This window comes from Macaca fascicularis, chromosome 9 (assembly GCF_037993035.2).
Source record: "Macaca fascicularis isolate 582-1 chromosome 9, T2T-MFA8v1.1".
NCBI classification, from domain to species: Eukaryota; Metazoa; Chordata; class Mammalia; order Primates; family Cercopithecidae; genus Macaca; species Macaca fascicularis.
In genome coordinates, this window is record NC_088383.1 from 25,897,206 (window position 1) to 25,924,970 (window position 27,765).

Genomic DNA, 27,765 nt, shown 5'->3' on the forward strand with positions numbered 1-27,765 from the left:
AGAGCCAAGATCGCCCCACTGCTCTCCAGCCTAGGCAACAGAGCAAGACTCTGTCTCAAAAAAATTAAAAAAAATTTCAAAACTATTACTCCACATCAGGAATTTTATCAGTTATTGTAAAAGACAAGTGGATTTTCTGACTCTCTCATGTCACTTACCTATTTCAGAGTCTTTGCCCATGGCCTTCTAGTCCAACAGTGCAGCCCAGCCTGCAAGGGCTGATCCGACTCCTTCTCTCCTCTCAATCCCATCTCATCCTGCTTCTCTCTCTCTCTCTCTCTTTTTTTTTTTTTTTTGAGACACAGACTTGCTCTGTCCCTCAGGCTGGAGGACAGTAGCACAATCATAGCTCACTGTCCTCAAACTCCCAGACTCAAGCGATCCTCCCACCTTACCCTCCCAAGCAGCTGGGACTACAAATGCGAGCCAACATGACCAGCTAATTTTAAAAAAAATTTTGGAGACAGGGATCTTGCTACATTGCCCAGGCTAGTCTTGAACTCCTGGGCTCGAGTGATCCTCCTGCCTTGGCCTCCCAAAGTGCTGGGATTCCAGGCATGAGTCACTGTACCCAGCTCATCCTGTTTCTCACTGCAACCAACACTCGCCATGCTTATAGAGCATCCCTTGCTGCCTCCCACATCTTTGCCTTTGCTCACAATGTTTCTTCTGTTCACCCTTCTCTTCCCTTTTCTGTCCAAGGATTTCCTGACCCTTCCTTCCCCTCTTGGTCTCCCTATTTTATCTACCACACAATAACCTCTTCAGATTTCTGTCTGAGGACAGATAACACTTCCTCACGCATGTTTATTTAGATCATGAGCTTACCCTGTGACTCTCTGAACTCCTATGATGGACTGCATGAACTTCTCAGTGCTGGACCCGTTTGACACAGTCTTTCGGAAAGATACTTAACAACTTTCTGCCTTGGTTTCCTCATCTGTGAAATGGGGATAACAAAAGGATTGTGGAAGAGATAAAGGAAGTGATATGTATAATAATGCATAATAATACTAAACATAAGAGTTACTGATATCCATGACATATAACAACAACTTTCCTAATAACTAACACAGCATTCACAATGTGTCAGATTCTGCTCCAGGGGCTTTACACATTTAACTCATTTAGTCCTCTGGGTAACCCTATCAGGTAATTACTCTTATTACCCCTGTTTACAGATTAGAAATCGGAGGCACAGAGAAGTTAAGGAGTTTTCCCAAGGTCACACAACTTGTAAGTGATAAAGATGAGGGTTGATTCTGGGTAGTCTGGGCACCAGAGCCTATGCCCTTAGTCACCAAGCAACATTCCTTCAAATGATCGGTGTTTGTTAATTACCATTAAGTATGAATATGTCTAAAATCTATGATCAAGCTTAGCCTGGAAGTTAAAGACCAGTGAGCCAATCCACAGGGAATACTATTCAGGGGCTGCCTTAAAGACATGAGCCAGCCCTGAGAGTTTCCCTCCTGTCCCCTTACTGACAGGTGGACCAAGAAAAAGGGAAAGAAAACCGTATTCCATCTTCACAGAGGTTCCAGTTAGTTCCTAGGCAAAGAAGCAAGAAATCAAAAGCATCCACAGATGTTGTGTCTACCACTCTGAGGCAGAAAGAGCTTAAGGAGAAGGTCTGACAAGGGACAGACAGTTTACTTATGGAAACAAGCAGAAAATTAAATTTGGTCTCTGCCCAGCAAGCATCTCACCTCCCACCATAGTGTCTGGCAGAGAAATGAGCCAAGGTGGCCTCTGGTGCAGCAAATGTTTGGCACGTCCATTTGCACAGGGGAGGGAAGAAGGCGCCTTCCCAAACCCTTCCCATCACCTTTCAGGATCTTAGGTGCCTTCTCCACAGCCACGGCACAAACCTTTACCACTAGGGGGCGCCTAGACATTTCGGTTGGCTACCAGAAAAGCGGCCCGCTCAGGACAGCAGCAGTGCTCTGTGAAAGAATGGATTCCTGCTTTGTTCTAAGTACAAACAAGGAGGAAATGCTTCTGCAGAGTTAAATGAGGTTGACGCGCTCCCCGCGGCTGACGCGACAGTCCCTCCTAACTCTCACCCGCCCTGGGCAGCTCTCTCAGCTGGGTGTGGGGTGGGAGTGGGAGCTGATGGAGGGTGTTCTCTATTCAGACTCTACTTGTTCTAGACTGAGTCACTGGTGGGGGCAGCGGTGTTTGAAAGTGGGCATCACTCGGGCTTCCACATTGACTGTAGTTTTACAGAATGTTTGGTGAGTAACTAGTTTTCTAACTTTATTTCTCTCATGCATTTGTCCATGTTCTTTCCTATCTCATCAAAGAGGATGCCAGGTAAACCCAAAGAAAGGCCCTAGGAAGAAACGAGGACGAGTGCCAAGATGAGCCAGATCCAGGGTGGGGCTGAGAGGCGCCCAGGCAGCTGCTTTCACTGTGCGCCTTCCCCCGAGTCCCAGCCCCAAATCACCATGGTGACAGATACCCAGCGGCACTGAGAAACAGCTTTTTGTTTTCTGCTACTCTTTTAACTCCTCACTCCACTTCTCTCCACCTCCACCCTCTTAAACCTATGTATCTTCTTGCTCATTCCTGTGAAGGTATTGGCTGATAAGGAATAATAAGGACTTCCTAAACAAAGGCCTTTAAAATAAAAGTAGCTAACATTTATTCAGCGCTTACTATATGTCAGACACTCTTCTCAATGCTTTGCAAGTATTGGCTCACTTAATTTTCTCAACAATGTGGCAAAGAAGGTATTTACTTTACAGAATAGGTAACTGAGGCACAGAGAGGTTATGTAACTTGCCCAAGGTCACATGGTAGATGGGGTAGTCACGATTTGAATCTAGGGAGTTCTTACTTTTAAGCTCACACCTTGCTTGAGATACCAGAGAACCTTCAGAGATGTGAAACACTGGACTGTGGGCTACCAGGCCTTCAGAGATGTGAAACACTGGACTGTGGGCTACCAGGGGCCAAAAAGGGATTGTGATTTGGTGTTCTTAGTTGGCAACCCCCAAAATCACAAACGATGTCTACGTGGCAGGCTGGCCAGGGCTGAGAGCTACTGCCTTTGGCTTACATTTGAGCAGATTGCTGTTCTTCTCCTGAATACATGGTTTGGCATCCTTAGGGTTGGTTTATTATGATCCTAAAGACTGGATTTACTTTGTTTTCTTTTTGTTTTTTTGAGGTGGAGACTCACTTTGTCACTCAGGCTGGAGTGCAGCGGCACAATCTTGGCTCACGGCAACCTCCACCTCCCGGGTTCCGGTGATTCTCCTGCCTCAGTCTCCCAAGTAGCTGGGATTACAGGCGCCCACCACTATACCCAGTTAATTTTTGTATTTTTAGTAGAGATGAGGTTTCGCCATGTAGGCCAGGCTGGTCTCAAACTCCTGATCTCAGGTGATCTGCCCACCTCAGCCTCCCAAAGTGCTGGGAATACAGGCGTGAGCTACTATATCCAGCCTGGATTTCCTTCTTATTCTTATTCTGGCCTGGTTCCCTCTAGATGATTGCAAACCCGGGATCAAGGAGCCATACCCTACCCATCTTTGTATTTCCCACAGCCTCCAGATCTTGGGCTTAGTAGGTGCTCATTGCATGTTGACTTATTTAGTCTGTATCAGCCACCTTGAATTATGGGCTATGGCAAAGCTGCCCTTCTGGGACAGGCAAGTGTCATGTCCCATGGCTACTGATCCTTCCTTCCTTCCATCCCTCCCTCCCTCCCTCCTTCTTCCTCATCTCTGCAAAGGGGCAGCATTTTTTTTTTTTTCTCGATTCAGATCTAACATGAGGGGGCAGCTATCTCTGATAACTATGGGAAAGAACCTGTCCTGTGTTTCCCACCGCTCAACATGGTTTTTTTTTTTTTGCTTTTTTTTTTTTTTTTTGGTTTTATATGAGTAGAAAGGGCTAGAAAAATCTACCTGTTGTTTCTAATTACTTACCTTCCGTATAAAGAGTAAACTAAGCTGTATTATCTTATCTCAACCTGTCTTTTTTTTTTTTTTTTTGAGATGGAGTCTCGCTCTGTTGCCAAGGCTGGAGTGCAGGGGCAAGATCTCAGCTCACTGCAAGCTCTGCCTCTTGGGTTCATGCCATTCTCCTGCCTCAGCCTCCCAAGTAGCTGGGACTACAGGCACCTGCCACCATGCTTGGCTACTTTTTTGTATTTTTATTAAGGACGGGGTTTCACCGTGTTAGCCAGGATGGTCTTGATCTCCTGACCTCGTGATCCACCCGCCTCGGCCTCCCAAAGTGCTGGGATTACAGGCGTGAGCCACCGCGCCCAGCCGACCCATCTTGTATCTACCATTTCCTGTGCTTTTCTCTGCCACATGCTTCCTTTCCCCGTGTATTTTATGAGCATTGCAAATCATTTTGTTCTTCATCCTCCTTTTCTTTTTTAGAAACAGGTCTCTCGTTCTGTTGCCCAGGCTGTATTGTAGTGGCATGACTGTAGCTCACCGCAGTCTCGAACTCCTGGGCTTCAACTTCTGATCCCCAGCTTTTTGACTAACTGAACTCATCCAAATATGAATTTAGATACTGAAGCCCGTTGACCAGAGGCTTGGATCCCAGGAGTCTCCAGGATGCAATTATCTTTCCTGAGTAACAGGATCTCTGGGAGACCCTAGATTCCTAGAGTAGGGCAGACTTTGCTTTAGAAAGAAAATTGGGGAGTATGCAGAACATTCTGGAACCCCCTAATCTGACCCAGAGCAGACAAGGGTATCTTTACCAAGGCTGACTGTAAGCCAGAATTGCTCCTTTCGAGGTGCTAGGGTTAAGCAGCCTCACTTGGCATGTGTGGTTATTCCAGTCCATGCCTTACTGTAGACATTCCTGAGATCTTTCATCTTCCTCTGCCATTATGTTCCCAACACATTGGAAATAAAGTTCCCCAAATCGCTTCCTCCATATGGCCACACCTGATCAACCCTAAAGATCTCTGAGTCTTTCTTTATTCTACATCCTGTCATCATCTAAATTCCAAAATTTAATTATGGATTTTTTTCCAGACTTCTTCCATAGACCTGGAATATTTTTAGCATCTTTTCTGCAATAAATAGATTGGTGAGGATCTTGAGGTTATATGGAAGGTTTCCTACAGTTGTGTGTTTTAAATGAAACTTGGCTTTTATATTATTTTGGTAACCTGTGAATCTTTTGCTTAATAAAAATCCTCCAGGCTCTCTGCGTGATGTTTTTCTTACCAAAGACACAGACCTGGGCTTCCTGGGGTCCCCCTTCTGCAGCTGTGATAATCAGCAGTCTTCCTGGGGTGAGAGTCTCCTTAAAAGGGCCCTCGGTAATTTATCCAAATCTTAAAAAGTTCTGTCAGCATCCAGAAACAATATACACTACCACGTAAGGTACGAGTTCTGTTACTCAGCAAAGGCATATTTTCCGGGCCTGGGTTTGGGGGCATGGGTCCTGAAATTCTCTCTGTGCCATACTTATGTAACTTTTCTCGTTGTGCACCTGCACCACAGCCCAGCAACCTCCTTTCCCCTGCTCTGGGATTACAGGATCTAGGAATTTTCCACTAAGTCCTGCCTTTTCAGGAGCAGACCTGGGCTGGCCTAGCATACAAGTCTACCTTCTTCAGCTCATTCCCTCTCTGTATCTCACAGGCTTTGCTTGTGGTGCTCCACACATGCTACACCAGGCTACATTGAATCTGGCCAGTGGGAATCCCGGAGGGAGGATTGCCTGCATAGAAGCATTTAATCCACACTGCATTTGAAGCTGATAGATTGCTGATCTTCTCATGGCAATGATGAACCTCCTTGGCTATTTCTTTATGCCTATAAAGAGATTATCAAAACGAATTGAGCATACTTTAATTAATATTTTGGTTTTTTAGACGCAATCAGGCTCTGTCACCCAGGCTGGAGTGCAGTGGCGTGGTCTCGGCTCACTGCAACCTCTGCCTCCGAGGTTCAAACGATTCTCCTGCCTCAGCATCCTGAGTAGCTGGGAGTACAGGTGTGTACCACTATGCTTGGCTAATTGTTGTATTTTTAGTAGAGATGGGGTTTCACCATGTTGGTCGGGCTGGTCTGGAACTCCTGACCTAAAGTGATCTGCCTGCCTCAGCCTCCCGAAGTGCTGGGATAAGAGGCGTGAGCCACTGTGCCAACCCAGCTTTTTAAAAAAGGTTAAAAACAACAACAACAAAACCCAGGACCACTAATCAACACATAATCAATTGCAAAAGAATTTGAATAAATTTTCTTATTTTTCTCCTGAGAGAAATAGAGAGTAACGGGAAAGGGGAAATGGGGAGGGCCACTCATTAAAACATATTTTAATAAATTTGCTGTCTATTTCAGGAAGGTTTACTTTGAAACTTATAACATAGACAAATGAAAGAAACGAAAAGGTGCCTCATTAGTTGGTATTTTTCTGGAAGGCTGATTGATAATGTTTTCACGTATTTGAGATAATCGAGTTCAGAGAGCAAAGTCATGGATATGAGTGATGCCCCGTGACCATGGGGACCGCTGTTGATATTCGGATGTCTATTTTCTGTCTGTTGGGCAGTGTGTCTGCAATGCCCCTCCCACACACTTGTCTTGCTCTTTCTTCCCCTGACCCTTTCACATGACTGACTCCCTCTTGGTAGTGACTTTTCCTAAGATTCTTTTGTTGTAACCTAGTCATGCTATCTTTATACAAAGGAAAGTGCTAGAAATAGGTACTCAGAGTATGACACAGCTTTCCTTCTCCTCTGAAAAGGCCATGACCTTATTCAACACAGCTTCTACTAGGTATTTGAAACAATTATTATTTATATATATACAGATTTAATTGATATATGAGTTGTACATATTTTGGGGGTACCTGTGATAGTTTGATATCTGTATACAATGTTACTATATCTTAATGTAGTAAGTGACCTGTGTCTTGTGCTGACCTCCTATCTCATCCTGTGACTTAGAATGCCTAACCTAATGTTTCTATGCAAGTTACCAATGGTCTTCCTTTTACAGACACTAACGGCAAAAATCTATGTCACCAAGCCCACGTAGAAAAGTCATTGTATTTCACAGGATTAATGGTGGCAATCCCAGTTTGGATTGTTCTTCCATGCCCTAGTTAGCCCCTTTTGTGGGAATGAGGAGAGGCAGGAAATGCTGGCAATAAATGGTTGTGGCCAGGCTCATTTACTATTTTGCTTTTTTGTTACTGTTGTTGTTAAAATGGAGTCCCTACTATCAAACTAGTCTTTAAGAAGAAGAAGAAGAAAAGAGGTCTTGCTCTGTCGTCCAGGCTAGAGTGGAGTGGTGTGATGATAGCTCACTATAGCCTCAAACTGCTGAGTTCAAGGGATCCTCCTGCTTCAGCCTCCTGAGTAGCTGGGACTACAGGCATGTACCACTATGCCTGGATTGTTTTTTTTTAAAAGTAGCATCATTATTTTTTTCTGGCTATAGAAGTAGTCATTCTGACCATTTAAAAAGTACAGAAAAATATGAAGAATATAATTAATAGCCCACAAAATACAAGTGCTATTAAATTTCAGTGTCCTTTCTGTCCACGTTTTCTAAAAAGAAAAATGTATTTGATAATGTTTTAGTATAATGACACATCTATCTATCTATCATCTATCTATCTATCTAATTTCTATTACAAGATTGGAATCATATTCTACATAAGTTTTGTATCCTGTTTTCACTTAACTGTATAAGGTGGCCATTTCTTGAGGTCTTTAAATATTTCTCAAAAACATAATTTCAATAGCTTCACAATAGTCCACCTCATATGACTGTACCAGGATTTATTTAACTGGTCTCCCTCTTGCCAACATCTCAGTTGTTTTTATAGTTTTTACTACTATAAAGCAATGATAAATAGCGTTTAGGTAAATCTTGTATTCTCAGTTTCATTCCTTAGGGTAGATATCTACAAAGTGAATCACTGGGCCAAGTGGTAGAAACACTTCTGGAGCACATATATACGTGTGCGTGTGTGTGTGTGCGTGTGCGTGTGCGTGTGGGTGTGTATCTATCTATCTATCTATCTATCTATCTATCTATCTATCTATCTATCTATTCATCTTGCCCAGTGGCCCTTGAGAAAGACAGATGCAAACTAAAATCCTATCAGCAATAGATGAGAGGCCCACTCCCACTGCAATTTTATTAGCACTATTTGTTTGTGTGTGTGTTTGTATGCATTTAAACATACCTCTGCAAATAAATAGAATGAGATAGATAAGAAGAGATGGCGTCTGATTTTAACTTGCATATTTGACAATTAGTGAGACTGAGTAATTTTACATAGATACTTGGATATAACATGCTGATCAACTATTGGCTTGAAATATATTCATTTTTCCAGTGGATTTGTAAGGTTTTTAAGAGATTTGTATGTTTCTTTTTCTTTTTTTCATTCATCTTCCTTCTTCTTATAGCATCTGAAATAAAACTAGCTTTGCACATTTGGAAGTAGGGACTCTGTATGCATTGACATGAAATATAAATTGTAGAATTATTGTGGCATTTGAGAGCTAATCAGACCACACAAGCAAAGCTCATAGCGGCGGAAGGGAAGGCATAGGAGAGACAGCCTGAAGTTGATAGAGCAAACAGTGGTATTGTTGGAGGATTTGAGTTTAAATGAAAAATGTGAGGAGGAAATTGTTAATCATTCCCTCGATTTTATTTGTATTATCCTATTCCAATAAATCCAGATGCCACTGGCGAGGTAGGCAGCTTCTATGTACAGAACCACCCAGAAAGCTTAGGCTATAGGAGTCAAGGGCACCTGCTTTGCACCAGAACTGGGTTTGGGCATTGCCTGGGCATTTTATATTTACTTTCCAAGTGCCCTTAGGCAAAAACTGCTTAACCTCTCTTAGCCTCAGTTCCATCAATTGTGCTTTGGGAATAATAATACCTCCTCCCCTGTGTTGTTGTGAGGATGAAAAGAAAGAATTTACGTAAGCCTGGAGCACAGTGTGTGACACAGAATAGGAACCCGATATATGGTCGCTGTCATTGTGGTCACATGGGAGTGTGACACGTTACCTGCAGCCAGCATCTTGCGCCGAGGTCACTGTGCCATGCCTCTGTGTAGTCCTCGGATGGTAAAATGATGGTAACATAAATTCAGTTCGTTCTTCTTATTAATGCAAGTTTAGCCATGTGGCCTTAATTTACCTCCCACCCCCGTCACGTGTCAAGGGATGCTGATTTTCTGAACTCAAATGGAAATGAAAATGACCCAGTTAGAGGAAATGAAATAAAAAGACCAACCAAATATAAATCAGTGTGTTTTATTCATCCTCCACTCATGTGAGTCTCTGGATTTGACAAGCAGAATATGGTGGTGCACGGGAATGCAGACCCTGAGGTCTCCGTGCTTTAATTGAGTAACACGCTTCTTCATATCGACAGTCTTAGGACTATTGAAGTCATGCCTTTTGGCTCTTTGAATGGCTCTATTTCCATTTATTTTCCATTTCTTTTAAATTTTAATCACATTAATCATACACACATAATTTGGATATTAAAATTTGAACCTCATGCAAGCAGCCGATATACATAAAAAATGCTCAATATCACTAACCATCAGTGAAGTGCCGATTAAAGTCTCAGTGAGATACCACCTTATACCGTCAGAATGGCTATTACTAAGCAGTCAAAAAACAACAGATGTGGAGAAAAGGAAGCACTTATACACTGTTGGTGGGAATGTAAATTAGTGCAATTTCTATGGAAAACAGCATGGAGGTTCCTCAAAGAACTAAAAATGGAACTACCATTTGGCCTAGCTCTCCCACTCCCGGGTATCTACCTCCCCAGAAAAGAAATCATTACACAGAAAAGACACCTGCACTCATGTTTATCACAGCATTGTTCATAATAGCAAAGTCATAAAATCAACCTAAATATCCTTCAATGGATGATTGGATGAAGAAAATGACGATTGATACATATACACCATGGAATACTACTCAGCCACCAAAAAGAATGAAATCATGTCTTTTGCAGCAACATGGGTGGAGCGGGAGGCCATTATCTTAGGTGAAATAACTCAGAAACAGAAAATCAAATCCTGTGCGTTTTCATTTATAAGTGGGAGTTAAACAATGGCCACACATGGACATAGAGATGGAAACAATAGACACTGTGGATTCCAAAACGGGGAAAGGAAGTGTCAGAGGTGTGTGAACCAGAGCAACTCCATCTTGAATAGGGGCTGGGTAAAATGAGGCTGAGACCTACTGCGCTGCATTCTAAGATGCTTAAGGCTTTCTAGTCACAGGATGAGATAGGAGGTCGACACAAAATGCAGGTCATAAAGACTTTGCTGATAAAACAGGTTGCAGTAAAGAAGGTGACCAAAACCCATCAAAACCAAGATGGCGACGAGAGTGACCTCTGGTCGTCCTCACTGCTACACTCCCACCAGTGCCATGACAGTTTACAAATGCCATGGCAACGTCAGAAAGTTACCCCATATGGTCTAAAAAGGGGAGGCATGAATAATCCACCTCTCATTTATCATCAAGAAATAACCATAAAAATGAGCAACCAGCAGCCCTCGGAGCTGCTCTGCTTATGGAATAGCCATTCTTTTATATATCTACTTTCTTATTAAACTTGCTTTCACTTTACAGACTCACCCTGGATTCTTTCTTGCATGAGACCCAAGAACCCTCTCTTGGGGTCTGAATTGGGACCCCTTTCCTGTACCATCTTTCTGTTGACCAGAGAAGGGACTATAGTGCAGAAACCCCTGACCCAAAGGTTAACTTTGGGTAAGTTTGGGGTCCTGTAATATCTTTCTGGTGACCACAGATGGGACGATAGTGTGGAAACCCCCGGTAAGTGGTGGGGTCTGGTAACATCTTTCTGGTAAACCCCCCAAAAAGTTGATACTGAGGAGACCCCCCAATCCAAAGGAAATAGACTGCAGCACTGATTAGACAACTTTGGGTAAGTGGTGGGGTTCCCGGGTAGAGGATGGGAGTAGGTTAGAGGTCCAACTCAAGGGAGTTAGAGTCTCTCCTAAGACAGTGGCTTAGAGGCCCCTCTTAATAAAAGTCAAGGACACTTGACCAACCTTGGGTTAGAGGCCCAATTTAGGAGTGGTTAGAGCCCCTTCTAAGATTTAGGGGGTGAGTGCCCCTCTCAGTAAAGTCCTTCTCACAAAGTCCCTCTCAGTTAAGAACAGGTTTGGCACTATGGGATATTAACTGTTATTCTCTTTGGATTAATCTGCCTTGCACTCTTTGCTGACAGCTGTGGGTGACAGGATTAGGCATGTACAGGATCGTGGGACATGGGGAGCTTTCTTCTCCCTAAAAGGGGAAACTTGAGAGCTGATGGGACTGCTGGAAAAGATCCCTTCACTACCGAGAAGCGGCTGCCTGAATTTCTCAGGGTTGCTGTGCCTCGCCTTCCCCACCCTGCTTCAGGCAATGCTTTTGTCTCTCTCTCTTTCTCTGTCTGTGCAAACTGGTTGAATGGTAAAAATGATTGTTTATCTCCTGTAAAGTTTTGATTAATGGGAAAAAGGATTTGTGAGGCTCGCCTTTAACTGTAGTGAATTTGGGGTGCTTTGTATGTCTTTCTGTACTGTTCTGTCATAAGAGGGGTACCTTAGGATAGAACACAGGCTTAGGACACATGTAAGCCTGCTGTTCAAGAAGGCCCAAAAAACTGGTCACTCATTTCCTTGGGAGCTTGACCTCGTAACCATGTGGCCATACTTTCTCTTTTCGCAATGATGGCCCCAGTTTTGGGTCCAATTCCTGGCTTAGGGAACGAATGGGTCCTTTATCTTCTGTCGGTCTATGTATTTATATGTATTATGTGTGTGTAATATAAAAGAGCTTTGATTAATTGATTTAATAATAAGAAGAACCTAAATCAAATGTCAGAAAAGTAAAAAGTGTAATGCCTTTTATTTAGTTCATGTGACTTTAGCAATCTTTAGGAAATAAAAACAGCTTTAAAGATTATTGGTAAAATAAAAACATTTGGTCTAAGTTATGCAGGTCAGATATTAAATTTGCTAAATGCTTTAAGGTCATAAACTGCTTCTTTGACTTTTAAAAATTGTTCAATGTATCTCCTTTGGAGCATTAGATTCTAGATAAGGCCTGGGGACATGTGGAGTTAGCCATGCCTCTAGCTGTGCTGGAAAAAGTCAGCCCTTATCTGCACTTACTTTTGCCTGGTGTGTCCTGGGCTAGGCTCCACACCTAGCACATAATTAAAATCCTGAACTTACCAAGGTTTTCATCACAAATAAGCATCACTCAGAGCTAACATTGTAATATGTAATTGTGACCACTGAAGAAAAAGTTAGATACACTAGACATGTAAGGAAAGTAGAATGTACTTTTGGTAAAAGATTATAAGAAGGCATAGAAATGTGGATTTCTTGCCTAACTTTAGAGGGTAAAAGGATGGTTTTAAGTGAGATGGGAAAAATCTGAAGGTCTGAACAGTTGTGGAAGAGATTCTGTGTGCAAACATATTGGCTAAAGTCAAAGGGGTATTCAGTTTTTCTGTAAATTAAACATTGTAATAAATGCATACTTTTTTTCAAGCAAAAACCTGCTTATGATCTGGTCTTTGACAAAAATTATAAAGCGTTATAAAAGGTTTATGAGAATCTTACCTTATGGTCAAATTGATTAAGATTAAATACACTTGTCTGTAAGGTTTTATTAAGAATTGGGTTTGACATCAATAATGCACTAATGCAACAGTAACATTTGGCTTATTTGGTATAAAGGTCATACAGGGAGCATTATCAAATGTGAAATAGTGTTTGTTTTTTTTTTTGGCTGTATTTGTATAAATGTGTTATTGGTACATGATCCAAAATTATGGGAAACTCCTATAAATCTGGTATGACCTAGTGTATGTTATTAATCATTTTTATGTTAAAATCATTGTATGCCATAGAGGTAACCAAATTTCTTTGTCAATCGAGTTTTTGACTGTGGCTGTCTTAAGATGTTTTGTCATCCACAGATAATTGTTGTCATGTTTTAATCCTCTTTAGGAGATGGTTTATAATCAGCTATAGGACTTTTTTTTTTTTTGAGATGGAGTCTTACTCTGTTACCGAGGCTGAAGTGCAGTGTTGTGATCTCGGCTCATTGCAACATCTGCCTTCCAGGTTCAAGTGATTCTCCTGCCTCAGCCTTCCTAGTAGCTGGGATAATAAGCATGTGCCACCACGGCTGGCTAATTTTTGTATTTTTAGTAAAGATGGGGTTTCACCATGTTGGCCAGGCTGGTCTCGAACTCCTGGCCTCAGGTGATCCACTTGCCTTGGCCCCCAAAGTGCTGTGATTATAGGCGTAAGCCACCATGCCCGGCCAGGACTTTGACAGAAGTTCTTAAATGCAAGTTTCTGATAACTTTGGAGATTGTGACATTATAATAGAGGAAAAAAGTTTCAGGACACATGGAGAACTGGAATGTTCATACATATCAAGCAGAACAGGAGTTAAATGAATTGACTGCACCAACAACAGTCTAAAAAAATCTTTTTCACTTTTTGCTTAAAACATTGCTGATCCTTTGTTTTGCTTTCCAGAGTCCAGAAAACTTTTCTTTTCAGTTATTTACAGCTTTTAACAATTGAGCAAAGTGTACTCCTTTGAACAAAATCTGGAGCATATTTGTTTCTCTCTACCTGATTGCTCTAGAATTTGGAAACTATTTGTAAGATCTTAATTTATGGCAATATAGTTATTTTCATAAGTGCAATAAGAACCTGTTTTCTTTTGCCACAGGACAACATTGGAGAAATTGGTTATTCTACCAAGGCTTTGACTGGAATGGATGCTTTCCTTTAAGGAATCAAACTTGACTCATAAAGTCAATAAAAGCCGTTTGAGGAGCTGGCCTCATACCTTGCCTAAAGAGTCCCTGTACAGGGTTTCTGACCTGTGGTAAGTAAAGAATGTCACTTTCTAACAGGTCCAGGAACCCCAAGTTATCTTTGGATTCCAAGAAAAGAAGAATTTACTCAACTCATAGGTATTTGAGGGTACAAACCCATGGCAGGGTTGGGCTCTAAAAAAGTCTTATCTAAGATTCCTTCTATGCAATAGAGTTCCATCAAAGCCAATTTAAAAAGAGCTTATGTGAAAAACAATTATTCTTGCTGCACTTTATACACATAATTAGGCCAAGTATAATAAAGCAAATCAGTCTTACCGTGATTTGTCTTTAATAAAAATGGGAAACTGGAGAGAGAAGTTACGTTTCAGAAACTATGGTACGCTTGTATTAAATTTTTCTCATCAGTTGTTTTTAAGTTTGTTTCTACAATTTAGGCTAACCCTGCTTATTCCTGTGAACCAACTAGTGATCTCTGACTGCTGTTCAGAAAAAACAAGAAGGATACGTAATACAAAAATCTAAATCAATATTCTAATTCTGGGCAAATTGCAATCAGCTGGCAACCGCATCTCAGCTTGGTTCCAACAGTTGCCCAGTTCATGGAAAGCCTTCTAATTTAGTTTACTTGGAATAATTTTACTTATTTTGCTTTACTGTTGTGGAATATATTGCTGTTTTACTCTGTATAGGAATGCAGGATAAGCTTACTCAACATTGTCTTAAACTGAACTCTTACTATTTTTTCAGAGAGCACCTTTTGTCAGAACTTAAGAGTTATGAATGGCCCTTACCACACTGATGCTTTCTGATAGATCTCCCCTCTACCCCTAACACAAGAGACTCTAATAGGCAGGAATCATCACCCCTATTCAGCCTGAAGAAGTTACAGAAGATGAATCTTTGTCCCTCTACAACCCTTAGGATTAAGGGTTCTTTTATAAAAGGGAGAGCGGAAATGTAAGAGGTGTGTGAACCAGTGCAACTCTATCTTGAATAGGAGCTGGGTAAAATGAGGCTGAGACCTACTGGGCTGCATTCCCAGATGGTTAAGGCATTCTAAGTCACAGGATGAGATAGGAGGTTGGCACAAAATATAGGTCATAAAGACCTTGCTAATAAAACAGTTTGCAGTAAAGAAGCTGGCCAAGACTCACCAAAACCAAGATGATGACAAGAGTGACCTCTGGTCGTCCTCACTGCTATACACCATAACAGTTTACGAATGTCATGGCAATGTCAGGAAGTTACCCTATATGGTCTAAAAAGGGGAGGCATGAATAATCCGCCCTTTGTTTAGCACATCGTTAAGAAATAACCATAAAAATGGGCAACCAGCAACCCTTGGGGCTGCTCTGTCTATGGCATAGCCATTCTTTTATTTCTCTACTTTCTTAGTAAACTTGCTTTGACTTTACTCTAGCGACTCGCCCTGAATTCTTTCTTATGTGAGATCTAAGAACCCTCTTAAGGGGTCTGGATCAGGACCCCTTTCCCTCTTACGGGGTCTGGATCAGTAGGAAAAGGGTACGTGTTAAAAAGAGACCTATTGGGTACAATGTTTACTATTTGGGTGATGGGTACATGAGAAGCCCTAATTCACCATTATGCAATATATCCATATGACAAACTTGCACATGTACCTCCTGAATGTAAAATTTTTTTAAAAATTAACTTATTAGAAGTTTTCTCCCACAGAGATTCCCACCTCCCCTTTCTACTTCTTTTGCCCTCAAGAGACAAAACCCACCTATTTGAATATTAGCTACATTAGTATTAGTTAAAGGATTTGCCCAAGAGAACTCAAGAACAGAGACAGGGCCTGCTTGGTGGCTCATGCCTGTAATCCCAGCACTTTGGGAGGCCAAGGCGGGAGGATGGCTTGAACCCAGGAGTTTGAGATCAACCTGGGCAACATAGCAAGACCTCATCTGTATAAATAAAAAAATAAATAAACAAACAAATAATTAGCTAGGGGTTGTGGTGCGTGCCTGTAGTCCCAGCTACTTGGGAGGCTGAGGCAGGAGGATTGCTTGAGGCCAGGAGTTCAAGGCTGCAGTGATCTATGATCGCAGCACTGCCCTCTAGTCTGGGTGCCAGAGTGAGACCCTGTCTCAAAAAGACAGACAAAACAGACAAACAAAAAACAGAGACAAAAATAAAGCTTAGTATGACACATGCAATTCAAAGGCTTCCCAATGACAAAACCACTGTTGAGATTGACAGCAACCATCCATGCATCTTCCTTAGACATGCCTTTTGTTCTCCTGGACGGCATTGGCATGTCCTTCCATGGAAGGAGCTAAGAGTCAGTCCTTCCAGGCACCACAGGAAACGTCTGGACTCCCAGGGATGCCTCTCACCTAAGGTGCACCCTCGCTAGAGCTCGCCAGATTGGGGGCCCGGGAGTTGTGCTGGCACAGACGGGCTCCTGCAGCTGAAGCTGATCTCCCTCCTTCATGGTTTGGTGGGCAAGGAATCCGGTTGCCATGGCAACTCCAGCAGCCATTCAGGCTAGAGGGAACATTCCCTAAGGCTCATCTCCATCTGTGTGTCCTTGGCGATTTCCCTGCCTTGGTGAAGGAGGTGGGGATCCACTTCCTCCAGGGATCTCCCCCAGCTCACCGATGGTATAAATGGGCAGGGGAAATGCGTTGCCATGGCAGCAACTCCTCTAGTTCTTCCATTCTGAGAAAGTCTGGCTCAAGGGTTCTGCCTGGTGTTCCCAACGGCAAAGCTGGCAAGGAACTGCATTATCATAATGATTTCCACACTGTCTTTCCAAGAGAGGGTTGACTTTGTTGGGTGGCTGCTGGGGGCTGGGTCCTTATTCCCACTGCCATGGTAATATCCCCAGTGGCACGGACCAGGTAGGTTTCTCACCAGCCAAGCCCCAATGCCGCCTTTCAAGTCTGTTCTTGTTTCCCTATGCCCCTTTTCTTCTGTTTCCCAAACCCCAGACATTCTGCTGGCGTCACCTCTCTTAATCCTGGAGATCACTGTGATCAAGCCTTTCTTCTTGCTCAAGACTAGTTTTAGGGTAGGATGCTGTCTTTGACTGTGCTCACCTTCCCTGCTGTCCACCAGAGTTACCCCCAACCAAAACAAAATTCCATTTTGGAAAAAGGAGGGTTTTGTATGCAAGATAATGGGATACAGTGAAATCAAAAGAGTAATCATGGGAATGTCCACCAATCCTGTAAGTCATACTGTGTTCATCCATGTGAGGGCGTCTTTTCCCTTCAGCCCTCACACTGTCTTCCTATTCCTGGACTTGGAGCCGTTGGTGGGAGCAGAGGGGGCTTTGGTGTTGGAACATCTGGGTTTGAATCTTGTTTCAGTCATTTTTGTTTTTATCAGAGAGGAAACCTTGCTATATCACTTGGGCTGTTGCAGCTCACGGCAGGCTCACTGCAGCCTCGAACCCCTGGGCTCAAATGGTCCTCTCACCTCACCTTCCCAAGTAGCTAGGACTATAGGCCCTGCCAGTGTGCCCAGTCTCAATCTGCTCTTACGAGCTGAGAGATCATGGGAGAGTCACATTTTTCTGGGAAGGAGAATTAGAAGGAGGAAGTAAGTGTCTTCCTTGCCGAATTGTGGTAAGAGAGAGGCAATACGTAAGAAAGTTCTTTGTCAGTACTCTAGGCACTTAACAAACCTTGATAATTTTGGTAGTTTTTATTCCTATGGGACATTTGTAATTGATGTATTCATTCAGGTAGTCCTTCAGTGGATGAATTATGGGGTTCATTCCAATACTTCCCTTCAGGCAAGCTCTTTAACCTTCCAGGAGCATCACTTTTCTCATCTGTACAATGGGACAGTACCAGTCTCAGTGGAGGATTTTGAAGATTAAATGAGGTACTGAATAGAAATGCATACAGCAGGCCCAGGCAGACAGTTCCTGCCCGATTAATGGTTATTATTATTATCAGTTGCCTATTATGTGCTCTTACAGGATTCCCCTCTGAAGTCTTGAGTCAGTTTGCTGCTGCTGTGGCTCAGGCCTTTCCCACACGTACTCTAGTGCATTATTTATTTATTTAGAGATGGAGTCTCCCTCTGTTGCCCAGGCTGGAGTGCAGTGGCACAATCTCAGCTCACTGTAACCTCCACCTCCCGGGTACAAGCAATTCTCCCACCTTAGCCTCCCGAATAGCTGGGATTACAGGTGTGCACCACCACACCTGGCTAGTTTTTGTATTTTTAGTAGAGATGAGGTTTCATCATGTTGGCCAGGCTCGTCTTGAATTCCTGACCTCAAATGATTTGCCTGCCTTGGCCTCCCAAAGTGCTGGGATTACAGGAGTGAACCACCACGCTTGGCCCTATTTTTCAATTGACAAATAGTAATTGTATATTCATGGAGTACATAGTGTTGTTTCAATTACAGATAATGTACAGTGATCAGGATAATTAACATATCCATCTTCAGAAACATTTATTATTTCTTTGTATTGTGAACATTGTATATACTCTTTTTAGCTATTTGAAACTATGTAATATATAATAATAATTATTATTATTATTATTATTATTTTGTTTTGAGATGGAGTCTCCCTCTGTTGCCCAGGCTGGAGTGCAGTGGTGCAATCTCAGCTCACTGCAACCTCTATCTCCTGGGTTCAAGCAATTCTCCTGCTTCAGCCTTGCCAGTAGCTGGGATTACAGGCATGCGCTACCACACCCAGCTAATTTTTATACTTTTAGTAGAGACAGGCTTTCACCATGTTGGCCAGGCCGGTCTCAAACTCCTGACCTCAGGTGATCTGCCTGCCTCAGCCCCTCAAAGTGCTGGGATGACAGTCGTGAACCACTGTGCCTGGCCAGAAACTATGTAATATATTATTGTTAACTGTAGTCATCCTGCAGCGCTATAAAGTACTGGCATTTATTCCTTCTATCTAGCTATAATTTTGTATCCTTTAAATCTCTCCCTACCCCTCTCTTTGAAGGCTGAGAATAAGCAAAAAGGGATGGGACCATACAAGACCCCCTGCAGACAGTGACTGTGCCCCAGGACCAGGGGTTATTTGAAATGACCAGAGGGGCCAAAATACTTCCCCCTCTTTTAATACTCAATGGTGGGTGCTATAGTTTCAATGTTTGTCTCCTCCATACCTCATCTTGAAATTCAGTCCCCAGGGTTGGAGGTGGAACCTGGTGGGAGGTGTTTGGATGATGGAGCTGGTCATGGATAGGTTAATAACCTTCCTGTGGGGGCGAATGAGTTCTCACTCTATTACTTCTTGCCGGAGCTGACTGTTTAGAAGATCCTGGAACCTCCCCACTTGCTATCTGATCTCTGCACCATTTGCAGCTCCCCTCCACCTTCCACCATGAGTGGAAGCAGCCTGAGGCCCACCCTCACCAGATGCAGATGTCCAATCTTGAACTTTCCAACCATCAGAACTGTGAGCCACAGAAACCTTTTTTTCTTTAGAAATTATCCAGCTTCAGGTATTACTTTAGCAACACAAAACAGACTAATGCAGTGGGTCAGCAAGCGTGGTCCTGAATTTTAGAGCAGGGACAAATTGTTTTGGGGAAACTTCCTCTCCTGGTTGCCTCTTTTCTTCCTTGTGTCTCTTTATCCACCTTGACTGTCAATATCCTCTTGCAGACACTGGGACTCTTACCCAGGCCTACCCTCCCGCAAGTGGTGCCAACCAGCTCTCAGACCTTCCCCGAGTCCTCCTTCTCCACACTCACCTGACTATTGCTTTCAAGTACAGCTCAGCGTTCAGCAGTCTAATCAATAATTTATAGATAAGACATGAAAAAGTAATGAGCACTTAAAACACTGCCCCTCCCAGAAAATATTTCTGCAGTTCAACTGGGACTTTCAAAGGCTTTGCTCCTAACCCCTTGTGAAAGCTTTTCATATCTACATCAGCCTGCAGTGGTGGAGCCCTCCCCTCCCCGAACTACCACTAAACTTCCAGGACTTCAGATTTAATTGTGCTTTAATTATTTCATGTGCTAGTCTGTTCTCCCCAGTGAGACTGTAAATTTCAGAATTTTTTTTTTTATGCCAGCATTATTGGGCATAAAATGAACTTTCAGTAAATTTTTTTACAATTGATTTTAATAAGAGTGAGCATTTTTTTTTCAACCAGGAAAATGTCTTCTATCATGGAGTTATATTTTGAAAGTTGGGTTCTCCTAAACCCCTGATGGATTCTAGCAACAATTATTTTTGAGGTTCTGTGCTATTTGCTTCTTCCTGAATAACCACAATAGGATGATTCTATTTCAATGAGGATGTCATCTCAGGTGGGCTAGCTTTAAGAGAGTTCCTAGGATGGCTGTGTATAAATTTGCATCCAAAGAGGTAGCTGTGGACCTATAAATGTACTATATTCGAAATGTCTGATTGTTTCTGATAAACCACTGGATATCTTAGTTCCAGGAAGTCCAAGTTTAAAATAGATTCTATTAAAGGAAGTGATGCATAATGGGGTTGCATCTTCCTTATTGATTAGATATTTTTAAGATGTACCTTTTACTCAAAACCAAAGGACAGAAATATAAGAAAAGCATACTCTAAGATAATTAATTAAGTCAGAGGAAAACAGTAGGTAAAAGAAAATAAATGTTTAAGCCAGCTAGGTTATTTCCATTTGTAAAGAATGTTTCTTTCTCACTAGAGTTTTTCAAACATAGGACCCCTTCAGAAAAAGGTTTCTGGTCTTTAGCTCCCACGAGTATAAATTAAGGAAATGCTAATAATATCTCACTAGGTGTTACTAACTGTTATGAAGATATTTCAGGGTAGAGTTGTTCACAAAGATAACATTCAATGCATCAAATTCCTTTTTCAGGCAGATAAATTAAAATGCCCTTTAAAAGGGAGTGCATTAGCTCAGTGGGGTCAACGTAACATCCTCTGTAATGCCAAGGAGCCTGGCTTTCCTCTGAGGACTGTTTGCAGAATTGACTTATGCTCACTCACACCATCAGAGGAAAGCTAAGTGAGGAGGACTCCAGGGATAGTTTTTCCTTCAGTAAGTCCCCAGATGAAAAACGGGATACCTTGGGTCATGATATGGGGACAGAAACTGGAAAGGGAAGAGATGTGGCTCTGGTTGCCTCGGTCCCCCATCCAGAGGATTTAGGGGTAGGACACGCAGTGGGTGCTGTGCTCCAACACCCAGATCCCCAAATCTCCCATCAGGATAGAGACATTCATATGCCCTGATTTATGGGGGTGTTGGCTATTGAAAGTTTGCCACTGAATCCTTTCCAGGCAGTTGTCAATAGTTGAAGAAAAACTCTTTGCCCAGGGTTAGGTCCCTGTCACTGGAGGAAGCCGAGTCTGGGGACTTGATGGTGGAGAATGGGATAAAACACAGGCTCCTTGCCTCAAGTCGGACTCTGAACGGTCGTCCAAGCTCTCCTGCCGTCTGTGTGATGATGACTGAGGCCTTCATTAAGATTACACTGCAACGTAACCCCTCCCTTTCCCAATCCTGTTTCTTTCTCTTCTGCATGAGCGTTGATTCGAAGAGTGCTTCCCACAAACTTCCTCATATAAATCTCCATCTCAGGGTCTGTTTCTTGGAGGGCACCCGACTAAGACAGAATGTCTTAAATTTTGAACTAAGATTGAGACTTTTCTACTGGGGAAGTTTCACTTGGCTCAGGAAACCTAGAACCTTAAGACATGAGAGGGCAACATTAACCAATTTTGCAGAGAAGGAACTGACACTCAGAAAGATGAGGACTAAGATCACACAGTAGACACTGCAGAATGGCCCTGCGTAGAACTCAGTTGGGTTAATGTCCAAACCAGTGGTCTGATCCATATCAAGTGTCCTCCCTGACATCTTCGTGATGAGAAGCAGGCAGCTGATAGGCAGGTAGATATGAACTTGCTCCCTTCCAAGAAAGGAGTGATGAGAGATACTGAACCAGTGAAGGGTCTAGCCCATTCCTGCAAAGGTGTTTAGATTTGTGCTGAGAAGGGGCTGCAAGGAGGTGTCCAGGTTCCATGACTGCTCAGCTTCCTCCTATTTCCTTTCTTTTAATGTTGAGGGGACTATGAAATAGGTAATAAGCATCATAGAGAAGAACGAGGAGCTGAAGAACCCTGTAGGCTCAGCTGGTCCCATCATAACAATCTCGGTGAGAAGGACGGCTGCCAGAGTAACAGTAGCAGAGTCATCCTGAGCTCAGGCAGGCTGCAGAGTTAGTGCGGTTATGAAGCATTCCAGTGATCACAGTCTTACTGTTTAGTAGGTCATTCTTACAAAATGCTTTACAGGCACTGATTCATCTCTCCAGAAATCTCTCACCATATTATTGCCTTCCTTTAGTGAATGAGTCTGAAGCTTTCCAGTGTCAGAGGAAACTGAAAAGTCTGAAAAGAGGTCTATAAAATTGCCTGTTTCACAGCCCCCTTCAGACCTTTTCTGTGGTGTATGTTGTTACTTTCCTTTCTGGTAAAATCTTCCCCTTCCTGCTTCCTAACCCGGATATTTATGGGTAAGATTGACTCCTGACACCCCTACCCTCAGCCAAAAGTGGGGAGGGGTGGGTCCTCAATTCTTAAACCAATCAGCGCAATCCCATCCATGTTTCCTTGGTGACTGTCTTAGAGAGTCCCTTCCTAGTTCTAAACCAATGAAAGTCAGCCCCTTACAGTGTCCTGGTCTCACCGGTTAGTTCCAAGAGGATATGAGAGCTAACTTTGGCCAATTAAAGTGTAAGAATTGATGGTTAGAGAATTAAAGTTTCTTGTCCTCCTAGATGGAATGATGTGGAGCTTCTTTTCCTCCTAAATGGAACGAGGTGGAAATAGGAGGCCTGGGACTGATGCCTCCATGTATACCTGTCTTGTCTCAAAGATGTCTAGCTTGAGGATGAAGGTAACACACCCTTGAAGGTGACATAGGTAAGAAATGTCACAGAGAAATGGAGATAACTGCCAAGATTGTGCTGGAGTCCTGATCAAATACCATTTGATTTTTACTCTGTCTCTGGATTTTTTAATTATTGTTTTTCTTTTTACAGCCTTTAGAAAGCATGGCTTCTCAGGACTTTTTTTTTTTTTTTTTTTCCTTTTTCTTTTTTGTTTTTGAGTTGGAGTCTCGCTCTGTCACCCAGGCTGGAGTGCAGTGGCGTGATCTTATCTCACTGCAAGCTCCGCCTCCCGGGTTCACGCCATTCTCCTGCCTCAGCCTCCCGAGTAGCTGGGACTACAGGTGCTCGCCACCATGCCCGGCTAATTTTTTTTGTATTTTTAGTAGAGACTGGGTTTCACTGTGTTTGCCAGGATGGTCTTGATCTCCTGACCTCGTGATCCACCCGCCTCAGCCTCCTGAAGTGCTGGGAGCCACCACACCCGGCCATCTCTGGACTTTTTAATTGCACATGCAGTTTGTGTTGAGTTTTCTATTTCTTACAACGAAACACATGCCACTCAACGTGCTTCCTACAGAGGCCACATCCTCTGCACGCTCCTTTCCTGTGTAGTCCTAATCAGAGCCTGGGGAAGAGCAATTTCAAATAGAAAATAAAACTCTCGCCAAAAGGAAGTCAAAAGACTAGTTCTATGAATATCCACAGATGGATTTTACCCAATAGTCTTAGCTCAATTTACCCTGGTGTTCAAGGACTCAAGTTGGAGGTCATGCAGATTGGCTTATCTAAATATTTGGCTTCCCTAAGTAGTTTGTAGTATAATATCCACAAGGACAGTGGCGTGTATTACATGGTATAATTATACTAATCGTAGAGTGCTGAATACATGTTTTGCATCTTATAGGTAATTTGAAAATGAGAGTTGAACTCAAGTAAACTCAACTCCTGTTGCTGCTGTTGTCATATTTTCTAGGTGTCGGGGAGAAAGGACACTCCCCGTGACATGGTCAAGTTTGGTGATATAAAGTCAAGTCCTTTGGGTAGACTCCTCTCTTGTTAAATCACTAGCAGAGCACAGACCCGGAGCAGGCACTCAAATATTTGCTGAATAAATTCACTTTGAATTTGGAACCACAAAACTCAAGTGGTGACTTAATTTCACACAATCCTACTTTTCCATTCTTCACTTTCCTCCCTTGTAATGTACCTCTCTTAAAAACTAATTCTCTGCTGTAGAATGGTGATTTTGGAGGTTGTGGGGGTGGGGGGAACGGGAAGGTGATGGGTACAAAATCTCAGCTAGACAGGAGAAATACGGGTGTTTTTTAAGATCTATTGCAGAGAGTGGTAAATATAGTTAACAATAGTGCATTGTAAATTTCAAAATTGTCAAGACAGTAAATTTCAAATGTTCTCACCACAAAATGCGATAAGTATTTGAGGTGATGGATATGTTAATTAGCTTGATTTAATTCTTCCGTATGGTATTCATGAATTATAACATCATTTTGTTCTCCATAAATATGTACAGTTATAAATTGTTAATTTACAATTAGAAAAACCCCCAAACAAACAAATTCTCAGCCAATAACTTGGGGTGAAAAATGATCAAGGAAAGAGTGGGCCTCCTTTGTATTTCTACCAGCAAATTCTTAGATCTCCCTTCAACTGCATTTATGTATTCATTCACCAAACATGTTTATTGAGCATTTACTACAGCTAGGCCCTGTTGATGCATAGTGAAGAAGACAAAGTCCCTTCCTTTGTGTATTCTAGTGGGGTGAGTAAACACAAATAATCATGAAAAACAAACAACCAGAGTATCCTTTCAGGTAGTGATGATGTGCTATGGGGAGAATATATGGGGGCTGGGGACTAGAGAGGGATTGGGGGTGTAGTGGGGAGTGATTAGGGTAGTCAAGGAAGTCTGTTTTGAAGCAGCCATGTTTAAGCAAGGACTTAAATAATAGAGAAAAAGCCATATTAACATTTGTGAGAAAGACCTGGCACCGTGGCTCACACCTGTAATCCCAGCACTTTGGAAGGCCAAGGCGGGTGGATCACTTGAGCCCAGGAGTTCAAGACCACCCTGGTCAACATGGTGAAATTCCATCTGTACAAAAAATACAAAAATTAGCTGGTTGTGGTGGTGCATGCTTGTAGTCCCAGCTACTCGGGAGGCTGAGGCAGGAGAACCACTTGAAACAGAGAGACAGAGGTTGCAGTGAACTGAGATCATACCACTGCACTCCAGCCTTGGCAACAGAACAAGACTCTATCATTAAAAAGTCCAAGATTTGTGAGACAGACATCCAGGCAGAGGAAATAGCAAACATACCTGGCTAGAGTCTCCTATCTTTTTCTTTTTTCTTTCTCTCTCTCTTTTTTTTTTTTTTTTTTTTTTGAGACAGAGTCTTACTCTGTCACCCAGGCTGGAGTGCAGTGGCGTGATCTCACCTCACTGCAACCTCTGCATCCCAGGTTCAAGCGATTCTCCTGCATCAGCCCCCTGAGTAGCTGGGATTACAGGCACCTACCGCCATGCCTAGCTAATTTTTGTATTTTTAGTAGAGACAGGATTTCACTGTGTTAGCCAGGATGGTCTCGATCTCCTGACCTTGTGATCCACCCTCCTCGGTCTCCCAAAATGCTGGAGCTACAGATGTGAGCCACCAGGCCTGGTTCTCTCCTGTCTTTTTAATGGTGTCACTCAATTGCTCCAGCAAAGAACCTGAGTGTCATTCTTGTTTCATTCTTTTACTTACACCCCACTTCGGGTCCATCCTCTAGCTTTGTAGCTCTACCTCCAAAATCTCAAATCTGGCCGTTTGACTCCATGTGCACTCTGCACTGTCACTAACCCTTCATTTCTCACATGGAACAGCTTGTTCTTCTGTTTCTAACTTGTTTCTCCACCTGTGAAAAAAATCTATCCTTCATAAAACAAATTATCTTTAAAAAGGTAAGCCAGCTTATGAAAATTCCCTTTTTAAAACTTTTCAATATCTTCCAATAACTTTTTTATTGTACCAAAATACACATAAGATAAAATTTATCATCTTTAATAAAACTTTTTTTGGAGACAGGGTCTTGTTACATTGCCCAAGGCTGAATTTGAACTCATGCGCTCAAGCAATCCTCCTACTTCAACCTCCTAAATAGCTGGGACTACAGGCATGTGCCACCACGCCTCGCTTAAAATATCGAATTTTTAAGTGTGTGATTCAGTGGCATTAAAGTACATTTACGTTATTGTGCAACCATCAGCACCATCCATCTCCAGAACTTTCTTGTCACACCAAACTGAAACTCAATACCCAATAAACAACTTCTACTTTTCCCCTTTCTGTAGCCCCTGGCAGCCACCATTCTACTTTCTGTCTCTATAAATTTGCCTATTCTAGGTAACTAAAATAGGTAGATTATACTGTTGTCCTTTTGAATTTGCCTTGTTACACTTAGCATAATGTTTCTAGGTTCATCCATGCGGTAGCATGTGTCAAAATTTCATTCTTTTTAGCTTTGAGTAATTTTCCATTGTACATGTACACATTTTGTTTATCCATTTATCTGTTGACGCACATTTGGGTTGTTTCCACCTCTTGGCTCTGGTGGGTAACGCTGCCAGAATACTGGTGTACAAGTATCTGTTTGAGCCCTTGCTTTCAGTTCTTTTTGGTGCCTACCAGGAAGCGAAATGCTGGATCAACCCCATGTTTAATTTTTTGAGGAACCACCATACATTTGTCCACAGTGGCTGTACCACTTTTTTATTCCTGCCCAGCAGTGGCACAAGGGCTCCAATTTCTCCACATCCTCACCAACACTCGTTATTTTCTGTTTGTTTTGAAACAGTAGCCATGCTAATGGGTGAAGTGTTACCTCGTTGTGGTCTTCATTTGCATTTCCATAGTGATTAGTGATGTTGAGGACCTTTTGTTGTGCTTATTGCCCATTTGTATATCTTCTTTGGAGAAGTATTTATTCAAGTCCTTTGCCTATTTAGGAATTGGACTTTTTTTCTTGTTGAGTTTTAGGAGTTCTTTCTGTATTGTGGATATTAACTGCTTATCAGATATATGATTCACAAATATTTTCTCCCATTCCATGGGTTGCCTTTTTACTCTCTTGATAGTGTGCCTTGGATGCATAAAACCTTCAAATTTGATGAAGTTCAATTTATCTACTCTTTCTTTTGGTGCCAGTGCTTTGGGTTCATATCCAAGAAACCACTGCCAAATCTAATGTCATGAAGCTTTCCCCCAATGTTTTCTTCTAAGAGTTTTATAGTTTTGGTTGCTATGTTTAGGTCTTTGACCCATTTTGAGACAACTTTTATATGTGGTGTTTCAATAATTTAAAAAATAAAATCCAAACTCAATGTAGCATATCTTACGACTTTATCTCAGCACTCCAACTTCCTCACCCTACTACATGACATTGTTAGAGTCCCCTTTCTGTTTGATTAACACATTAAGCTTTTGTCCATATCTGAACTTTTGAATTTGTTCCCTCTGTGTAGGTCACTCTGCATGGTTCATGCTGAAACATCATGTTCTTACAGAGGCCTTAACTGGCTACTCTCTCTTTTCTAGCTTCCCCATCTATTTCCCTTACCTCCCTTTTCAGGTTATTCTTGTTATTCCATCCCACTTATTTCTTGATAACACTTAGAAAGTCTGCAAGTGCCATGTGTATTTGCTTGCTTGTTTCTGGCCCATCTGCCTTTCTATAAGTGAGGAAATGTGTCTGCCTGGATCTCTGCTGTATCCCCTGCCTCTAAACACTAACCAGCACAAGCAGGTCCTCAGTACAATTTTGATAAATGAATGACTGCCTACAAGAATGAGTCATTTAATGCATGGAAGTTAGTTCATGAAAGGCCTTAGGCAAGAATTCTCAATTTTATTTTTTTAAAAATACATGCATTCTATTTAACCTCAGAACTGTGGAAAAGCACCCCAAGTCTCCCATTAAAGTGGTTTAAGTCTATCAGTCAGGGAAGTTGTGGATCTCAAAGACTGCT

At 42.3% G+C, this 27,765-nt stretch overlaps 1 long non-coding RNA gene across 1 annotated transcript in view; it reads left to right on the forward strand.

The window, feature by feature from the left end:
* Positions 1 to 1,905: 1,905 nt before the first annotated feature.
* LOC135965034 (uncharacterized) overlaps positions 1,906 to 27,765 on the forward strand; it is a 48,850-nt gene continuing 22,990 nt past the window's right edge. Inside the window, exons 1-6 of the long non-coding RNA XR_010577873.2 lie at positions 1,906 to 2,237; positions 5,183 to 5,275; positions 5,861 to 5,982; positions 15,298 to 15,401; positions 16,835 to 16,914; positions 17,235 to 17,484. This is a non-coding gene — a long non-coding RNA (uncharacterized lncRNA). The remainder of the gene's footprint in view (positions 2,238 to 5,182; positions 5,276 to 5,860; positions 5,983 to 15,297; positions 15,402 to 16,834; positions 16,915 to 17,234; positions 17,485 to 27,765) is intronic.